Source organism: Leptonychotes weddellii, chromosome 14 (genome assembly GCF_054177405.1).
Source record: "Leptonychotes weddellii isolate Sample4059 chromosome 14, ASM5417740v2, whole genome shotgun sequence".
Taxonomy (NCBI): domain Eukaryota; kingdom Metazoa; phylum Chordata; class Mammalia; order Carnivora; family Phocidae; genus Leptonychotes; species Leptonychotes weddellii.
In genome coordinates this window covers 24,685,015-24,704,827 of record NC_138382.1, presented here as the reverse complement: position 1 = coordinate 24,704,827, position 19,813 = coordinate 24,685,015, and the positions used below count along the sequence as shown (strand labels likewise).

At 38.0% G+C, this 19,813-nt stretch overlaps 1 protein-coding gene across 11 annotated transcripts in view; it reads left to right on the top strand.

The window, feature by feature from the left end:
* FANCC (FA complementation group C) overlaps nt 1-19,813 on the top strand; it is a 275,913-nt gene that overhangs the window by 29,654 nt on the left and 226,446 nt on the right. The window contains exon 2 of one of the 11 annotated variants that reach the window (XM_081802926.1): nt 3,302-3,371. The exons of 9 other annotated variants lie outside the window; for them this stretch is intronic. The gene's annotated coding sequence lies outside the window, so the exon portion shown is untranslated. Of the gene's footprint in view, nt 1-218; nt 3,372-19,813 lie in introns of those variants that run through there. One more of the 11 variants, XM_081802921.1, reaches the window with a different exon arrangement.

Here is a 19,813-nt window from a genome sequence, read left to right as displayed (position 1 = left end):
GAGACGATGGACTCTGAAAAACAGGCTGGGGGTTCTAGAGGGGAGAGGGGTGGGAGGATGGGTTGGCCTGGTGGTGGGTATTGAGGAGGGCACGTTCTGCATGGAGCACTGGGTGTTATGCACAAACAATGAATCATGGAACACTACATCTAAAACTAATGATGTAATGTATGGGGATTAACATAAGAATAAAAAAAAATGAAAAGTAATTTCCTTTATTTTCATCTTTGTACAGTTTCAGGGAGGAATGAAACGTATGTATGTTCAGTCTACCATCCTTATCTGGACATTCCTACAGCAAATACCCCCTCTTTTTTTTTTTTTTCTTAAATGATTTAATTTTTAAAGTTTAAACCTTCATACACATTTTATCCCTTAAATGGCTAGCTGGTTATTCCAAACCGTTCTTTGAAAATTTTGATTCATATAGAACTAATAAATTGAGATTACCAGTAGTGACATTTCTACATGCAACTGGGTTACCAGCATTGTGTTCCATTCTATTTGCTGTAGGTCTGATAGATGGATGACAATATTAATTTGTTGAATGAACATTTATTAAATGGCTGGTGTGTGCATAGCTTTTCACCAGGCTCTCCTGTGATAGTGAACTACTAAATAGGAACAGTGTAGGCTGGAATACCAAAAAGACATGTTAAGGAAAGAATTCAAATAGTCTTCTATAACTTCTATAAATTCAGATTGCTATGATATAGTAGCTGTAGACATACCAATGGAATTGTGAAGCAAACAGACCTCGATGATCTTTTTGAACAAAAGTATCAAGAAGACTATTAGTCTAAGTGATCAGTAGGATCCATAGATACATGTATCCTGTAGGTGTTTGGAGGTGAGATTCTGGGGCTTAGGACAGGTGACAGAGCTGAAGGCAAAGATGTATGGACTGTAGGTAGAAGCTCAAGTTAGGGAAGTAAATGGAATGGTCTTTGGGAAGTGAGGTGAAAGAGGCAGAATGTGGAGACCCGTGGAACACTGACATTTAAGGCTATTTGGAGGAAGAAGCAGCTTATAGCAGATAGAAGGAGTGCTCTGCAGCTTCTACCCTTGCAGAAAGATCAAGTAAAATGAGGCTCAACATGGAGAAGTGCCTGGGAATGCTATTTTTACTAAAAGATTTAGGAAATGAACATTTTTATATTAAAAAAAAAAATCTGCTGCTGTCTCTTGGAGCATATTCACCCCAGTTACAGAAGTACTGATACATAGTAAGAGCAGATGGTTATCTTAACCTGAGTGATTGTGATAATTGTAGAAAATTGACTGGATAAGGCCAGGGCTGGAGAATTATGGGTTGGAGTGGAACTTGGGAAGATTAAAATATAGGAATATGGGGTTCTTTTACTAGGGTAGATGTTTGGTGATACGAATTAAGTGGATTGAAGTGTCAGATGTCTTCTATACTACAACTTTGATGATTCACTAGGAAGACTTCACGTAATTCAGCATGTAGTTGTCCTCAAATTATGGTTTATTACAGGGAAAGGATACCAAGTAAAATCAGCAATGGGAAAAGGTGCATAGGATGAAGTCAGGAGAAAACCAGGCACAAGCTTCTAAGAGTCTTTTCCCTGTAGGGTCACACAGGACACATTTCCTCCAGCAGAACTGTGATAACGTGTAGTATGTCATCCATCAGAGAAGCTCATTAGAGAGAGAGTCAATGCCCAAAGTTTTTATTGGGGGCTGGTCACATAGTCTTCCTACCATCCTAGCAGGTACCAAATTCCAGACCCTCAGAAGGAAAGCAGGTGTTCAGCGTGTTCAGCATAAATCACATTGTCTGTACAGGTTAGGTACTATGAGTCCCTCTTAGTAGTTAGGGAGGTGGGAACTCTTCTAGTATCCAAGTTCCCAGAGTCTAGCCAAGTGCCAGTGTTACAAACAGTCCTTTCTGAGGAGAGCAGTTTCAGGCCTGCTATGTTAACTCTTTTTTGCACAATCATTTTAGGAGTTAAGCCATTTTTGAGGCTCAAAGTTAAGTTTTAATCTTGGTAAGTTGCTAAAGTGTCTGAAGACAGAGTTAAAGCCTTACATGGGTGTAAACTGGTGGTGTGGCGAGAGTAGGCAGAAGACTAAGCTTCTAGAAGATTATGAATTAAGGGTGAGAAATATATTCCATGGATTTTTGGAACTCATGATAAGAAAGCTGGTTAGTGAGTGGAGGATTGTGCTATGGACTGAATTTCGCCTGCCCATCCCCCCCCCATATGTTGAAGCCCTAACTCCCAAAGTGACTGTGTTTGGAGATAGGGCCTTTAAAGAGGTAATTAAGGTTAAATGAGGTCGTAAGGGTGGGGTCATAATCTGGTTTGGTGCAAGAATTGGTACCTTAAAAGAAGGGGAGGAGAGATCTCTTTCTCTGCATGCGCACAAATAAGAGGTCATGTGAGCATACAGAAAGATGGTGGCCATCCACAAGCCAGGAGGAGGAACCTCACCAGGAACCAAGTCATCCAGAACCTTGTTCATGGGCTTTCCAGCTTCTAAAACTAAGAAAATAAATTTGTGTTGAGTTACCCACACTGTATGGTTTTTTGTTATGGCAGCCTGAGCAGACTAAGGCAGCTTGGGATCAGACGAGGACTTCAGCTTTATCAGGGTGAACTCTTTGTGGAGCAAGAGAATATTAACATGGCACTGGGTTTCTGCTTTTGTTGGTTTTTTGGTGTTTTGTTGATTCTCTTTTTGTCTTTGCTTTTAGCTGACTCATCCACATACCACCCTTTTTGAATTAGCACAAGTTATTAACCCAGGGTTCTAGATCTGTGCCATCCAGTACCATAGTCAATAGCCACATTTGATCATATAAATTTAAATTAGAATTAAATTAAATAAAATAAATTCATTTCTTCAGTTGCACCTGCCCCATTTCATGTGTTCAATAGCCACATGTGGCTAGTAGCTATCATAGTGGATGCCATAGATCTGGATAGAACATTACCATCATTGCATTGTCTTGCCAGGCAGCACTTTTCTAGACTGTTGCTTCACACCTCTCTCCTCTCTCCTTTATTTTCCGTCTCAGTGGTTCTGAACTTTTCCAGGTTCAGGGCATACTTATGAATACTAAAATTTTTGGTGGGCATCCTTAAAAGGTTTTAAAACAACACTAAGAAATGAACAACAGTTGCAGTGCAAATTCTGGTGAAGCATAATGTGTCAAGCAGAGCCTATAACAATATCTGCAATTATCATGCAATTCATTTGGTCACTCTTCTGCAGTATGTGCTATTAGAAGAGATGTTTTCTACCCTTACTGGGTTTGTTTATATATTTGTAGGACAAAGAACTTGGATAAGCACCCATTTGTTCTCTGACACGTTCTTTCCTGTTTTATTCTCCTGGAGGTGGTAAGTACAGATGCTTTAAAAGGAAGCATCAATAACCAGGCTGCTTTGCTGAGCATTGATTAGTCTGAGGGATCATAGGCCAAGGGGAGGTCAGTGAAAGCTGCAAACAATCTGGCATTATTCAGAACAGATTGTTTCATGAGATAATAAGTATAATAGTGGTTAGAAGGGTCATAATTCTCCCTGATACCCATCCCACCCGTCCATGTCATATGTAGGAACTGTCCTCAAGAATCTTCAAAACAGCCCTGTGAGGTAGGTATTATTTCATTGCCGAAGCCAAGTGAAGGCAACACTCAGAAATTTCATCTGATTTGCCATGGGTCACCGAGCTAGTAAATAGAGATTCTGGATTCAAACCTTTCCGTTGGTCTTCACAGCTCTTGTTTTTTCCACCATAATGCAGCTGGGCTTGGCCATTGGCCCCATCTCCCCACGGGCGGGAATAGGCCTCTCAAAGCTGTGTTCAGTGTGAAAGGGGTTCTTTGTAAATTCCGTACACACTTAAGGTAAAGACTGAATGACCTGGAAGGGGATATTTTTCCTTTTATTTTAAGGGATTGTTGTTATTTTTATTTTAATTATGTTGACAACGCAGAAAAAAAATTTTTTTAAAGGAAAAATCACTCATAATACCAGCACTTATTTTGGAACATTTAAAGACTTTTCCTGTGCTTATACAGACGTATTTTTACAAAAAATGTTATGTATCATATGTATTTGTCTGCAACTTCCTCATTTGACTTAAGAATTTAGGATGAACGTATCTCCAAGTCAGTTAGGTATAGTCTTTGTGCAGTTAACTGCTCTGTTACTTTAAAAATGTATTTTGTTTTTTAAATGGTTATTGTTATACCCACTTTAAGGACTCTTTTCCCCATTTTAGCATCTAGGTCTGTTTTTTTCTTTGTGTGGTGTTACTAAGAAACAGTTGCAAGACAGGAACAAAGTCAAACTTGGTGGCACTCAACACCAAATAATTCCAGATGTTTGCTTTTCCCTGCATATAGAAAGAACTCAGTCTGATGCTGTGTTTGCTCTTCTCATTCTCCCTTGTCTTTATTTCTCTTCCTTTCATTTAATTTTAACCTCAATACCAGACTTGTTTTGTGCAGTCCTTGGCCTGCTGTTGTGCTGTCTTTGCCACGGGCCCCCCCTCCGGCCCCCAGTCGCTGCTGTGTTTCTTGGCAGGGAACAGAAATGATGGTGGTCCTCTACATTGACTCCGGAGTACCCCAAGTCAGCAGTAATACTTGGCATAACAAGTACCAGGGTGGGATAACCACACATCCCTGGCCTGGGATTTAAAAGTTGTTAGTTGTCCTGTGAGCTGTGGTTTAGCGATCGACTGAAGCAGGAGATTGAATTTATTTCTTACAGGCTTCTTTTTCTTGGTCATCATCTGATATTATTGCCTCGTTATTATTTATTTTATTCCCTTTTATTATCTTTGGCTCAGATTTTCCTTTTAGTCATTTTTCTTTGATCATTTTTTCTTATCTTCTTTCTGCTTCTGATTCTTCAGACTTCTTCCCTTTTTTAAATTAGTCTTATGCTAATCAAATTTTCCTTCGGAATCTAATCTGATTTTTCATTGGTTGGGTGTAGGGAGGGTGAGGTGAGGAAGGTGGTGGTAAATAGGCCACCTGCTACGTGTTTAATATAAAACAAGATTTTAAGTAACCTAATTCCTTTTTGATTCCATGTATTTGGAAGACCATAGAATCAGCTAGACACTAATATGTGGCTTATGTGTGCAGTCCTACAAAAAGAAGCCTGGTAAGTCCCTACTTCCTAGGAGATCAGGACACATCGTAGGAGATGTAAGGAAAATATGTCAGCAAAGGTAAACCAACATGACAGAAAGAAACTGTCCTATTGGACACATACATTGTGAATGGATGATAGAGAAAAATGGGAAAACTTTCAGAAGCAGATGAGTTTTTGGCATACAGAGGTGTTTTACGTCAGTGATAAATAGAGCTATCCTGTTAACTTTTATTCGAAGGAAGGTTAAATATTGACTAAGAGATAGAACCTGTTCTGGGGCTTGGGAAATAAGGTTTTGTATTCGGAAGACAATTAAACGTGGCTGACAACTTCAGTATTGAATTGGATAACTTTTTACTAAAATGTGGTCTGTGGATATTTATTATATCTAGCAATAGAATAGTTGTTAAATGAAGCACTTAAAGAGATATACAGATGAATCAGATAGAATTTCTTAAAATAACGTATTTTTCATCTTTGGGGAAATCCTAGTTGGAACTGGAAAAATCCCAAGTTTTATTATCACTCATTATAAATTATAGGGATTTTGATATTGTCCAGCAAAAAATTCAGTAGATTTTAGGAACTAGTTATTAGTTGACCTCAGTTCTGCACATTTTTGTTGTTTTGTAAGAGTACCCTTAAGGTTCAGATCACGTTAGAAGTAGGGTAAATAGTATGTGCCTGTGAGGTCAGACTGAAACTATAGTTTTTCCTGTCAGCACTTGAGTAGAAAAAAACTAGTTTAAGAACTTGACTACAGTTTAGAATCTTACACAAAGCCACATATACTATGGTACTTTTAAAGCCTGGAACCAAAATGTAGAATCATTTTATTTTATAGCACTTAAAACTACATCTGATATTACTCTGTGTCTGTGCTGTCTTGATACAGCTTTTGGATTGCATTAGTGGTACAAGAATGACTCTTGTATTTAAGTGTAGCATACGTTGCTTGACTGCACAGGTGGTATCAGTTTTGAATCTACTAAGTAAAAGAAAACTAGAACAACAATGATTTTGCCAGTTCGTTTTTACTGATTTTTATTTATTTTGGATGACTATAGTCTTTGTAAAGGTGGCAGACTGAACCTGGAAACTAGAGCCAAGAACAGAGTGGGTGGGCGCCCCTCCTGTTCTACCACACGTCTGCTAATTTTTCCCAGGAGAACTAGTGCAAGACTGCTCCCTAACATAACTACTGTCATGCTTAGCCCTCCTCCCCACCTTGTTTCTTCAATTAAATGTCCACAGGTCAATTAAACCCTCTGTAGATCTTTTTTTTTTTTAATTTTTTAAAAATTTATTATTTATTTGACACACAGAGAGAGAGAGAGACAGCAAGATAGGGAACACAAGCAGGGGCAGAGGGAGAGGGAGAAGCAGGCTTCCCGCGGAGTGGGGAGCCCGATGTGGGGCTCAATCCCAGGACCCTGGGACCATGACCGGAGCCGAAGTCAGACGCTTAACGACTGAGCCACCCAGGCGCCTCAACCCTCCGTAGTTCTTACATCCCATTTGTCCATGGCCCAGTCCTTTTTTCTCATCCTTCCTCGATTATGTCATCCATTTCCATGGCTTTAATTACCTTCTGTGTGTTGATGGTTCCCACATCTATGTCTTTAGCTCAGATCTGTCTCCTAAGCCTTCATACTCATATAGCCTATTGCTTATTGGACATTTTCGAGTGGATGCTCCAAGTATCTTGTACTCATCGTGCCCTAAATTGAACTCATCTTTCTATCCAAGTAAGTCCTTAGTTCTCTGTTCCCTCCTTTAGTACACGATGGTACTGTGCACCTCGTTCACTAATCAGAAACCTGAGCACCATCCTGTTTCCTCCCTATTCCTTTTTTGCTATGTTCAGTCAGACAGTAAATGTCATACACTCTACTTCTTAAGTGTCTCTCATATCTAGGAACTTTTCTCCATTCTTTCATGCCACTTGACTGGGCCTCAGGTAACTAGAAGACAGTCTTCCTCTCTCCCCTTCTAGCCCATTTTCTATACTGCTTCTCTATGATATTTCTAAAACACAAATCTGATTATATCACTTTGGTGCTAAAAATTCTTCAGTGGCTTCCTGTTGCTCTTACAGGAAAGTCCAAGGTCCTGACCACATCTTATAAGGTCCTTTCAGTTCATCTGTTGCTTGCCTGAGCAAGGTGACAGCCTTAGTTAGATTTACTTTTATAGCCTGAAGTCCCCCTAACACCATTCATGACACTTTCTTTTCTTATGAGAAGCAAGAAATTTTTACTATGGTCTGTTGTCCCTTAGTAAGCCCCTGTCAGATCTGTGCACCCCTCTTCCTACACATCCATCATACATAGTGCAGCAGGTAGTTGTAATGGTTGGCAGCTTCTTCTGAGAAGTCTCCATCTAGAAGTTATGCTTGATGTTGTTTTAATGTTTTTATGACAAACTATAGAGAGCCTGTCTATTGATCCTGGCCCAGACAAAGTAATGGAGATGATTAGATGCCACCACAGCCTGTCATTTTGGGTTAATAAATAGAACAGGTAATAAAAGGGGTCCTTGGGTGGCTCAATTGGTTAAACATCTGCCTTCGGCTCAGGTCATGATCCCAGGGTCCTGGGATCGAGCCCCCCGTTGAGCTCCCTGCTCAGTGGAGAGCCTGCTTCTCCCTCTCCCACTGCCCCCTGCTCATGCTCATTCTTGCTCTCTCTCTCTCAAATAAATAAATAAAATCTTAAAAAAATAAAGAACAGGTAATAAAAGAGTTAACCATCTGTTCCTTTTTTTTTTTTTTTTAAGATTTTATTTATTTGACAGAGAGAGCCAGAGAGAACAAGCAGGGGGAGTGCTTTTTTTTTTTTTTTTTTTTAGATTTTATTTATTTATTTATTTGACAGAGAGATAGAGCCAGAGAGCACAAGCAGGGCGTGGGGAGGAGGAATGACAGAGGGAGAAGGAGAAGCTGACTCCCTGCTGAGCAGGGAGCCTGACGCGGGGCTCAATCCCAGGACCCTGGGCTCATGACCTGAGCTGAAGGCAGACACTTAACCGACTGAGCCACCTAGGTGCCCCCCATCTGCTCCTTTTGAAGCAGTTTTCCAAATAGGCCAACAGAGGTTGGCTATAGGATATGGACATTATTTCTTCCCTAAGAGAATGGGATTCCTGAACGTCTTCGGAAGAGAAGAAGGAAGGAAGGAACAAAGGAAGGAATGTCACCAGTAGAAATATAAAAATGGTGAGGTCAAAATACAGAAGTATTGGGGTGCCTGGGTGGCTCAGTCAGTTGAGCATCTGACTCTTGGTTTCGGCTCAGGTCATGATCTCATGGGTCATGGGATGGAGCCCCATGTCGGGCTCTATGCTCAGTGGGGAGTCTCCTTGAAGGTTCTCTCCCTCTGTTCCTCCCCAACTTTTGTGCGTGCACATATGCGCATGTTCTTTCTCTCTCTAAAATAAATAAATCTTTAAAAAAATACAGAAGCATTAATAGAGTAATCTTTCAGCTGGTCTCTATTTCTAGATACCCTAAAATGTTTGTTTTCACTATTGACAAAGAGCCTGGTGATGGGTATTAAAGAGGGAATGTACTGAATGGAGCACTGGGTGTTATATGCAAACAATCAATCATGGAACACTACATCAAAAACTAATGATGTAATGTATGGTGATTAACATAACATAATAAAAAAAATAAACAAAAAAAAAAGAAAAGTCAACTGTGGGCCTCTCCCAGAGAAGGGAGTAATCCCTGATTTTGGCAAGATTCTAAAACAATGCATTATGTCTTGTTAGTCTATGCTTTGTCTAAAGACAGGTCTTCTTGCCTCAGTTTTTTACAAATGCTCTTCCCTCTGCTTGGAACATTCTACCTGCTGTTCACTTAATGAACCTTTGCATATGGTTCAGGTCTCTTTCCCTGTAAACCTTCCTTGACACCCTAAGTCTGGGTTAAGTGCTCTGCTGAATCCCCTGTACCATAGAATACTTCTTATACTGCAGCTTTAGTTTATGTTTTAAGTTCAGTGAGTATAACTAATTTTATCATTTGAAATGAAGGGGGTTTCAGGAGTGTTTTCAAGAGGATTGAGTCATGAGACATTTCTCCACTCCTGAAACCACTAAAGCCATGAATTTTCTTTGAACCTAATTACAATTTTGAAATATTTGTAATATAGCATACCTTAAGATATTCTGTGAATGAGAGGGGCCTGCCGTAGTCCAGTTGTGAATGTCTTGAATGTGAATGCCAGTGTTCATATTTGATATTTTTTATTTTGGTATATATTCCACCTGTCAAGCCAGCCCAGTCTCGTCCTAACACAGGATGTGTGCTTATTTGGCTATCTTAATATACCCTGCATTTTCTTTCTGTCTTAACACCCAAATTCTGCCTAAAACTTCTTAGCCTCTTTAACAGTTAGGCTCTACCTCCCCTTCTGATAGATTTCATCAACCATGTATTTTTCTTAAGGCATTGTTGTCTGGAACTGTTGCTTCTGAGAGTACTTTTATTTCTATGCTCAGGAGAATTTAATATGCCTGAAATAGTATAATCCACAAAGGCTATGTAATTTCCTAACTTATACTTTGCTAAAACCCTATTGAAAAATCCAAGTGAATTACCTTTGAATAAGAAAAAAAAAATGTCTTAAAGGACTATGGATTTGATATAGTATGTAAAGGAGCCATGAAAAAAGTACAGTTCTTTCACATGTGATGTTTTTTTTTCACTTACTCTACCAAAGTCATCTTTGTCATCCAAAAGACATCTGGCTCTTTGTTATTTTTCTGGAAATGAAGCCTCCTCATATGTGAAATCAGTGTATTTCTATCCTTATGTCATTTTAAATTGGAATTAATATAGAGGGGTTTTAATATACAGCAGACTTGATATTTTCAGATTTAGCTTGTGCAGTTTTGACTGTTTGCAATTGATCTAAAAAATCGATGACATACACTGAATTGTGGTTTTCCTGAGACTCATATTTGAGTAATAGGTACTATGAGTCAGGTTTGGGGGCATGAGGCATTGACATAGTCAGTAAGCCTACCTCAGCCCTCAGAACCTGCTCTCAGGGCAGCTTTGCTATCTACCCATCATCAGAGCTTATACCTTAGTTCTCATGAAGTAATAAAGCATTTTTTCATGGTTTCATAAAGAAAGCCAACTGCTAGTCCTACTGATGAAAAAGAAGAGAAAACCTTACGATCTAAGAAAATGCTGGTTCTTGGTGTGAACAGTAAAGTTTTGGATAAATTAAAGACTATGATGTCTAATTAAATTGTAGTTGTGAACTAAAATGTGAATGAGTCCATGAAAGTCATCAAGTTGGTGAACCTGTTTCAGTGAGTACCCTCCCAGTGTGAATATTGCTCAAGTGAATGAGAAAATGTAGAAGTTGGGTAGATGATTAGTTTGTACTGTGAGGATATGAAGAATTCATTATTCTTTATGGAAATATTCTGTAGAAGGTCAGGTTTGGATAACAGATATGAAATATCCAGTATCGAAGGCATTTGTCAGTTCCTAAAATAAGCTTTAGTGTGAGTCTAGTTTTATTTCGTAATTTTTAGACATGATTTTCTTTGTGTAACACAAAGTTAATGTGAAGCATCAACCAATCATAGTGCTAGGGACAAGTTTCCTCTTGCATTCTAGAAGGTGAAGATGTTATAGACAGGAAATGTGGTCCACACAGATGACAAAGATAGAGACCAAAACGGTGATGAGGAATATGAATAAGCTGTGTGTGGTGTTCATAACTCCAGTGAGGTAGTCTAATATTAGGGGTTGCTAAGTGACATGTTCATCACTTGTGATGTAGTAGTGAAGTGGAGCTTTAAGAACGCCTGAGCAGGAAATTTCTCACTAGCCTCATGTAAAGAAATTTATAAAAAGCTAGAAAGGGGAAAAATAGTTACTAAAGTATTCTTTAAAAAAGTGTCTACCACTTTTTTGAATCTCCTTCAAGCTTTTCACATTTTGGTTGAAAACTTTTCTCCTTTGTCTTTTTCTGCTGCCTGTTTTGTTCCTGATATTATTGCTGATGGCCACCACAAGGTCAGAAGGACCTCACTGCAAGTTTATAACATTCTCTTTCACATATTTCATCTTGGGTGCAGCTATGAGGCATGAATAGCCTTATAAAGCATTGTCATTCATCATTTAGAATCACTTTGGTACCTCTTAGTTCAGTGAATGGATGCTCCATCTTTCTGTAATAGTGATGTTATATAACATTGAGTAGATTTTGATGGCAGAATTTTATATGACTTGGCTTTTATTTATTGAGACTAAATTTACAAAGATCACTGTTTTAACCATTTTGACGCGTATAATTCATTAGCATTAAGTGCACTCACGTTGTACAAACATTACCACTTCCTAATTCCAGAACATTTTCACTGTCCCCAAAAAGAAACCCCTTACCCAGTAAGCAGTCATTCCCCATTCCCCCCTTAACCTCTTCCTCACCCCAGCCCCTTGGCAACCACTAATCTGCTTGTGTCCCTATGGATTTGCCTTTCCTGATATTTTGTATAAATGGAATCATGCTGTATGTGGCTTTTTGTGGCTGAATTCTTTCACTTATCATGTTTTCAAGGTTCACCCATATTGTGGCATATGTCAGTTTTTCATTCCTTTTAAAGGCTGAATAATACTCCATTGTATAGATATGCCATATTTTATCCATTCATCAGTTGATGGATATTTGGGTTGCTTCTACTTTTTGGCTGTTATGAATAATGTTGCTGTGAACATACGTGCACAAGTTTTTGTTTGGATACTTGTTTTCATTTTTCTTGGGTTTGTATCTAGGAGTAGCATTGCTGGATTGTATGGTAATTCTATGATTAACTTTTTGAGGAACTGCTAAACTTTTCCACAGTGGCTACACAAAAGTTTTGAATTCTGTGAAGTTTTTAGTTTTTATTAAGTCCAGTTTCTTTTTTTTCTTTTGTTACCTGTAAGTTTGATGTTAGAAAAAATCATTTGCCAAATCCATTGTTATGAAGCTTTTCCCCTGTTTTCTTCTAAAAGTTATATAGTTTTTGCCATTATACTAAGGTTTTGATCCATTTTGAGTTAATTTTGTGTGTAGTACAAGGTTAGAGTACATTAATTTTGAAATCTTTTAAAAAAACACATTTACAGCTATAAATGCTTTAATTACCTCCCACTTCTTTTGATTATGGAACTATTCTATTTCTTCTTGGAGTTTTGTTAGTTTTTGCTTTATGTGATTTGATACTATATTATTTGGTATATACACATTTTAAGTTACTATAGCAATATAGCAATTATAAGCAATTCACCAGTTTGTGAATTGACTTTTATCATTATTGAGTAATGATTTTGCTGTAAAGCTGATTTTATTTTATTTATTTTTTAAATTTTATTTTATTTTATTATGTGATGTTAGTCACCATACAGTACATCATTGGTTTTTTTTTTTTAATATTTTATTTATTTATTTGACAGAGAGAGACACAGCTAGAGAGGGAACACAAGCAGGGGGAGAGGGAGAGGCAGGCTTCCTGTGGAGCAGGGAGCCCGACCTGGGGCTCGACCCCAGGACTCTGGGATCATGACCGGAGCCGAAGGCAGACGCCCAGCGACTGAGCCACCCAGGCGCCCCCATCATTAATTTTTGATGTAGTGTTCCATGATTCATTGTTTTCATATAATACCCAGTGTAAAGCTGATTTTAAATAGAAATAGTTACACCAGCTTTCTTTTTGTTAATGTTTGTAGCCATATTTGGCATTTCTTTATCCTTAAGTTTTAATTGTCACTCAGATACTAACACTGTATGTTTGAGTTTAAAAAATTCAATCCAATCATCTTTTTTTTAAACTAGATCCTTAGTGTATTTATATTTAATGTGACTGGTGATACAGTTGGATTTAAGTCTGCCTTTTATTTCTTTTTTTCTTTTAGCTCCAACTATTCTGTATTTCATTTTCTTTCCTTTCTTGAATTCTTTTGATGATTTTAACAAAATCATTCTATAGTTTATTTCTATTAGTTTCAAAATTACATACTCTGTTCTTTTTAATGGTTAGCCTAGAAATTGCAAGATACATATTTAATGTACAAATGTCTACCTTTCCTCTTCTCTGGGACAATATAAAGACTTTATAACAGTTTATGTGCTTTTGCTGTTGTCGGTTTTTTACATTTTATACATAATTGCTTTTTTCTTTGTTCTTTGTTACTTCTGCCTTCCATCTTCCTCCTGGGATAATTTTTTCTTCTACCTAAAGAACAGTCCTCAGATTTTTCTTTGCTGGTTTGCTGGTAAACTCTCCCACTTTTTAAAATCTACCTGATAATGTTCTTATTGCATCTTTATCCTTAAAAAATATTTTTGCTGGGTATAGAATTCTGGGTTACCAGTTTCATCTGGAACATTGAGACTGTGCCTGCTTTTAGGATTTCCTCTGTGCCTTTAGTTTTCTGCAGTTTTACTATATATTTTGTTTCTGAGGAGTGTGTTTGGTACCATTCCCCAGAGAATGCTCTTGGACTGATGGAATGCTCCAGTTACCCACCTGATAGTTGGCTTAATAACCTTTTATTAGCTCCTTTCTCTTCCCTCTGTCACCTCCACTTCCCTAACAGTGTTTACCTTCCAAATAAATGATCTCTACTCAAATCGTTTTCTCAAGGTCAGCTTCTAGGGAACCCAAAATAAGGCATTTATCTTTCTGGAGGTTAATTAGGCTTCTAAGATCTGTGGATTAATGTGCATATTGGTGACAAAAAGATAAACTTGGAAGATGTTTGGTTTTCTTTTTTTTTTTTTTTTAAAGATTTTATTTTTTATTTGAGAGAGAGAGAGAGAAAGAGAGAGCATGAGAGAGGGAGAAGCAGACTTCCTGCTGAGCAGGAAGCCTGATGCGGGACTCGATCCTGGGACTCCAGGATCATGACCTGAGCTGAAGGCAGTCGCTTAACCAACTGAGCCACCCAGGCGCCCCGATGTTTGGTTTTCTTAATGGCAAAAGATTTGGAAACTTTTGGATCAAGATAAAGCATACATGATCCTAGACAGAAGTATAGGCTTCTCAGTTGCCCGAGTTTCTCGTATGGTGTATCTACCATGCATGAGAAACCCCTTTAGCAGTTCTCATGAAGTTTTATACGTTTTTGATCATCCCTCCACCCTTTGCTTGAGTGTTATTGTTCTGGAACCCAGTAATATGCCTGCCCACTCAGGCAGTAGGAATAACTGATGCACAGCAATCCCCAGACATTCTTCAGAATTTGCTGCAAGATTAGATATACACGAAGACCAGTTTTCTGGGAGCAGTCTCTTAGCAAGCCTAAACTTTAGGCATGTTTAAGTTTCATTCTGAAATCTGTGTGTACATTTAAGGTTAAAATAAAAAAAATGTTTTTTAATTTGAAAAAATGATAGAGAATTTTGTGGAGAGGAATGACTTATGAATTTTAGTATGATCATAATTTTTAACTTACTGGTGTTAATGCATGGAATTATTATTCACCTCTAAAAGACAACTACCTTTTTATAGAGTGCTGTCTTTATAGTATACTCAGGGTTTGGTTGTGTAGTTTTTAGGTTCCCACTCCAACCCAGTGGATATGCAGACACTTAGTGATTGTATGAAAACCATACTTCACTGTCAGGAGACAGATAGATAGTGCTGTATATAAGAATTATATATGCATCTGAGCATTTACCTCACCAGATATTTTAAAGGTTCAGAAAATTAAAAAAAGAAGCAGTACCTGTGAGAAACTGTAGAAGACACACTAATAATATATATAAAGGAGAAACTATAGATTGAAATGAAACTTAGATGAAATGAAACTCTTAGAAAACAGAAAACAGTGAAGGGAAGTATAATTGGAAATAAGAAAAAGAGTGAAATGCTATAGAACTAATCAGAAACACGAGATGTAAATACTCAACAAACTGTACTCAAGATGGAAAAGCAAAGGAAAAGTGTCATGGCAAGAACTTGGTAATGCAGGATTATCAGGGACCAGACTTTTTTTTTAAAGATTTTATTTATTCATTCGAGACACAGGGATACAGAGAGAGAGAGCATGAGCAGGGGGAGAGGCAGAGGAAAAAGCAGGTTCCCCGCTGAGCCAGGAGCCGGACGTGGGGCTTGATCCCAGGACCCTGGGATCATGACCCAAGCCGAAGGCAGATGCTTAACCATCTGAGCCACCCAGGCGCCCCAGGGACCAGACTTAAATACATTGAATCCATGTGCTAAGTGCTGTAACTATTACCTATGATGAGGACATGTAAAAGGAAATTATGGGAAACACAATCATAAATACAGTATATGTATGAAATTACAACTTGCCATTGGAGTTTATATCAGTGCATACTAAGATTAAATCACTGCCTTGAAATGATCCAGTAGTTTTCAAATACATGGACAGATAAAATACATCAACATTTATAACTAAGGTCTCTGGAACAAATAGTTGTTACACCAGCCATAGCAAGTTGAATTTTCTTCTATATATGGTCTTAGCAAAGACAGATTATCTTATATAAAAAAGACATGATCAACGTGGACAATGAAATTATAAACAAAACACTACTTTACAAGTTGTACTTTCTTGCTGAAGCATTAGTCTATGTTTTAGAGGAAGTTCAGAATGTTTTTAGAAAAGATGAAACAATTTCTTATCCCACTTGTTAATATTAAATGCCAAGCATTTTACTTTTCTGTCTGATATCCCTTTTCTAATACATAGATTATTAGGAATTTGGGACAGTAGTCTGCAGCTGAGAATTAAAATTTCAGAGCTCTTAAGAGAAATTGTGCATTGAACATGGGTGAATGGGGGAAACTTATCAGCTGGAAAAACTAATTTTACTGCTACATAGCAATAGAAAAAATATTGACTCAAACCCTTATTTTGGAGACCTATCTTGAATTTTTATACAAGGAGAACAGAAATAAATTCTTATTCAGGAAAAAAAGCATATTGCAGATCTGTGGCTCTTATTTATAGCTGTCTCCTTTTTTGTTGTTGACAAAAAAGAAAAATTTCTAGTTTAACTCCTTGAAGGCAATTTGAATGATTTCCATTTTGGAAATCATAACAATTTCATATTAAATAGTGGATGGTGAGGTAGTCAGATGGAAGTATTCAGTTCATCCAGCATCATCAGATTGGTTTGACAAATGGAATTCTTTTAAACTGTGTGGAAAACATTTTGCTCCCTTTCTCCTTTGGCAGAGGCAGACATTGTGGTTTCCCTGTTGAAGTTTGGTTGGGTAAACTTGGGATGTGTAAACAGATAGAGGGATAGCCTCTGATAGTTGGAAGGACCCACTGAGCATTTAGCATGCGACTGCGGGCTCTGAGGAGGTGGGTTGGGCTGGGCTGGGCTGGGGTTGTTTGAGAGACTTAAGAGAGGAATTAAGCAATGTGGACAGAAATGAGGAATGCGAGTGCTCAGAATAACATGAGAGTTCTTAAGAAGCCAAATATTTCAGGTTGAGGTTCCTGAAAAGTTTTGCTTTGGATATGGATAAAAAAAACAAAAGCAACTCTTCATATTCAACCTTCATCTCCTTTTGTGACGTGTCATCAGTGATTTGTGATGTGGATGAGCATGTGATATGTTTCTCAGTGAATGGCTCTATCTGACACGCTGTGTGACCTTGGGCAAGATCTTCAACAGCTTTTTGTCTCAGTTTCCTCATCTATAAAATGGGATTGTGGGGATTAATTGGGCTTTGTCTAAAGCGCTTGTAAATGCTGTCATAGAATAAGCACTATGTAAATGTTAGATGCTATAATAATAATAATTACCATCATCATCATTTTATTTTTTTAGTTTATTTTAGTAGCTTAAGAGACCCTCTTGAGGAAGAAGCTATTGCTTCTTCTAATACCTTAGTATAAAAATATGTATCTCTATATAAACGAATCAGTAATGAATTGTTTAGTGTTAAGGTGATTTATAATATGTCTGTGTTACCTTTGAAAAACTAATTTTTAAAAAAAATTTTTATTTATTTATTTGACAGAGACACAGCGAGAGAGGAACACAAGCAGGGGGAGTGGGAGAGGGAGAAGCAGGCTTCCCGCGGAGCAGGGAGCCCAATGCGGGGCTCGATCCCAGGACCCTGGGATCATGACCTGAGCTGAAGGCAGACGCTTAACTACTAAGCCACCCAGGAGCCCCGAAAAACTAATTTTTTTAAGTTTTACTTGTATAAGTAATCTCTACCCCCAACGTGGGGCTCGAACTCACAACCCCAAAATCAAGAGTCACACACTCTGTTGACTGAGCCAACCAGATGCCCCTGAAAAATCAATTTTTGAAAAACATTAGTAACTGTGGATGATTTCTATTTTTGTAGCATTTTTCCAAATTAAAACATGAGCCAATAAATGTCACAAAAAAACATAGCCACCTGGGGCTATTTAGTGTAGAGTCAAAGAACTATACACACTTCAGGGATCCCTAAGGGCATTATTATATTATAAAACTGCACAGTAATGTTCAGTGGTAGGCATCCCCTGAGTAATCCAAATTTTAGGATGCTTTTTTAAAACGACAGGGAATTGTATAATTGCTTTTGAAAAAGATTTCCATCATGAATACATAAAGCAAGTTCTGACACTTAAAATTACTCTGTGATTTTATTACTTTAATTTTTATTTTTTAAAGAATTTATTTGAAAGAGAGAGCACACGTGTGAGAGAGAGAGAGCAGGAGAAGGGGGGAGGGGGAGAGGGAGAGGGAGAAGCAGACTCCCTGCTGAGCAGGGAGCCTAATGCGGGACTTGATCCCAGGACGCTGGGATCATGACCTGAGCTGAAGGCAGATGCTTAACCCACTGAGCCACCCAGTGCCCTACTCTGATTTTAGCAACTTCAGTTAGCTTTAGTATATTCTTAGGTGCATTAAAATGAAAGATGCATGTAGTTTTTTACAACCTTAAAATTAGCATGAGAGAAATAGAACCCTTAATTTTCCTTCCAGACTTTTCTTTTTCCTCTTGTCTTTTCTAATATTGTCCATAATGTGTTAAACGGCAATGATGGTTTGAAACTATCTTGTCTTGTTTTTGTTTTGTTTATATGTGATCAGTTGGGGTTTTTGTTGTGGTGAATGTGTTTGTTTTGTTTTATTTTCTTACACATTATACCACCATTTATCCAATAATTTCTCTTTCCTGTGAAGAAGAAAGTAGAAGTTGGAGGATGTCAATGCAAAATGAACAAACCTTTCAGAATTTCTAAAAAAAGGTAGAAAGTTTTATTTGAGCCGAAGTTAGGACAGCAGCCCAGGATACACAATCTTCACGAAGAAGAGAGTGCTCTGGCAAAGGAACATTTGGTTTAGGGTCATATACATTTTTACGTACAAAGTTACAAATCATTAGACAAAATACATTTCAGAAAGTTGCAGACCTTATCTTAGGTTTCTAGCATATGCAGGGCTGTGTGACATTAATCTTAAGGGAATAGGAAAGTTTCCCTTTTTTTATCTTTTGTGTTCAGAATGTTCCTTTTTGGTTATTTAATGAAGCAGATGTACACTGTGTGCTCAGGGCACAAATAGAACCCATGCTTTGAGGTTTTGTGGAGTCATTTGACCCTGGAAAATTAAGTATAGCTTCCCTAGGAGCCCAGGAGAAGGGCCTGCAAATGTTAAAAGTTGAACATTTCCTATATCAGTGATAATTAGGATTTTTGTATTTAGCTACTAAAGTTATTATATTAGGATTCCTAGAAATAATAGCAAACATAATCTCCATATTTAGAGATAGCTTGAGAACTGTGTAGTAGGTGTTCAGGTAAATGTGTATTGAATGAAAGATAAATGAATCATATCTAGATGCAGCCTTATTTAGAAGAAAGCAATACCTCTCTTACTTTCCTTCTCAGGAGCAAGGGAGCCTCTCCTGGAAGCCTCCATTCTAGGTGTCTCCTTGTATCTCCTCCTTGGCCAGGATACAGTCATTGACAAGGGGAGTGGGATTACCCTGACTGATTTAGGTGGAATAGGTGTTTTGGGTGTAAACCACAAAGACAACTGCACTGGTTATAAAAATAATCGATGATTATCATAGGAAATTTGGAAAATAATAAAAAGCATAATATAAAAAATTTAAAAACTATCATCACATAGAGGTAAGTATTGTTAACATTGTGGTGTTTAGCATTCCAGTTTTTTTTTTATTATGTTAATCACCACACATTACATCTTAGTTTCTGATGTAGTGTTCCATGATTCATTGTTTGCGTATAACACCCAGTGCTCCATTCAGTATGTGCCCTCTTTAATACCCATCACCAGGCTAACCCATCCCCCACTCCCCTCCCCTCTAGGACCCTCAGTTTGTTTCTCAGAGTCCATAGTCTCTCATGGTTCGTCTACCCCTCTGATTTCCCCCCCTTCATTTTTCCCGTCTTGCTATCTTCTTCTTCTTTTTTAACATATAATGTATTATTTGTTTCAGAGGTACAGGTCTGTGATTCAACAGTCTTACACAATTCACAGCACTCACCATAGCACATACCCTCCCCAATGTCTATCACCCAGCCACCCCATCCCTCCCACCTCCCACCACTCCAGCAACCCTCAGTTTGTTTCCTGAGATTAAGAATTCCTCATATCAGTGAGGTCATATGATACATGTCTTTCTCTGATTGAATTATTTCGCTCAGCATA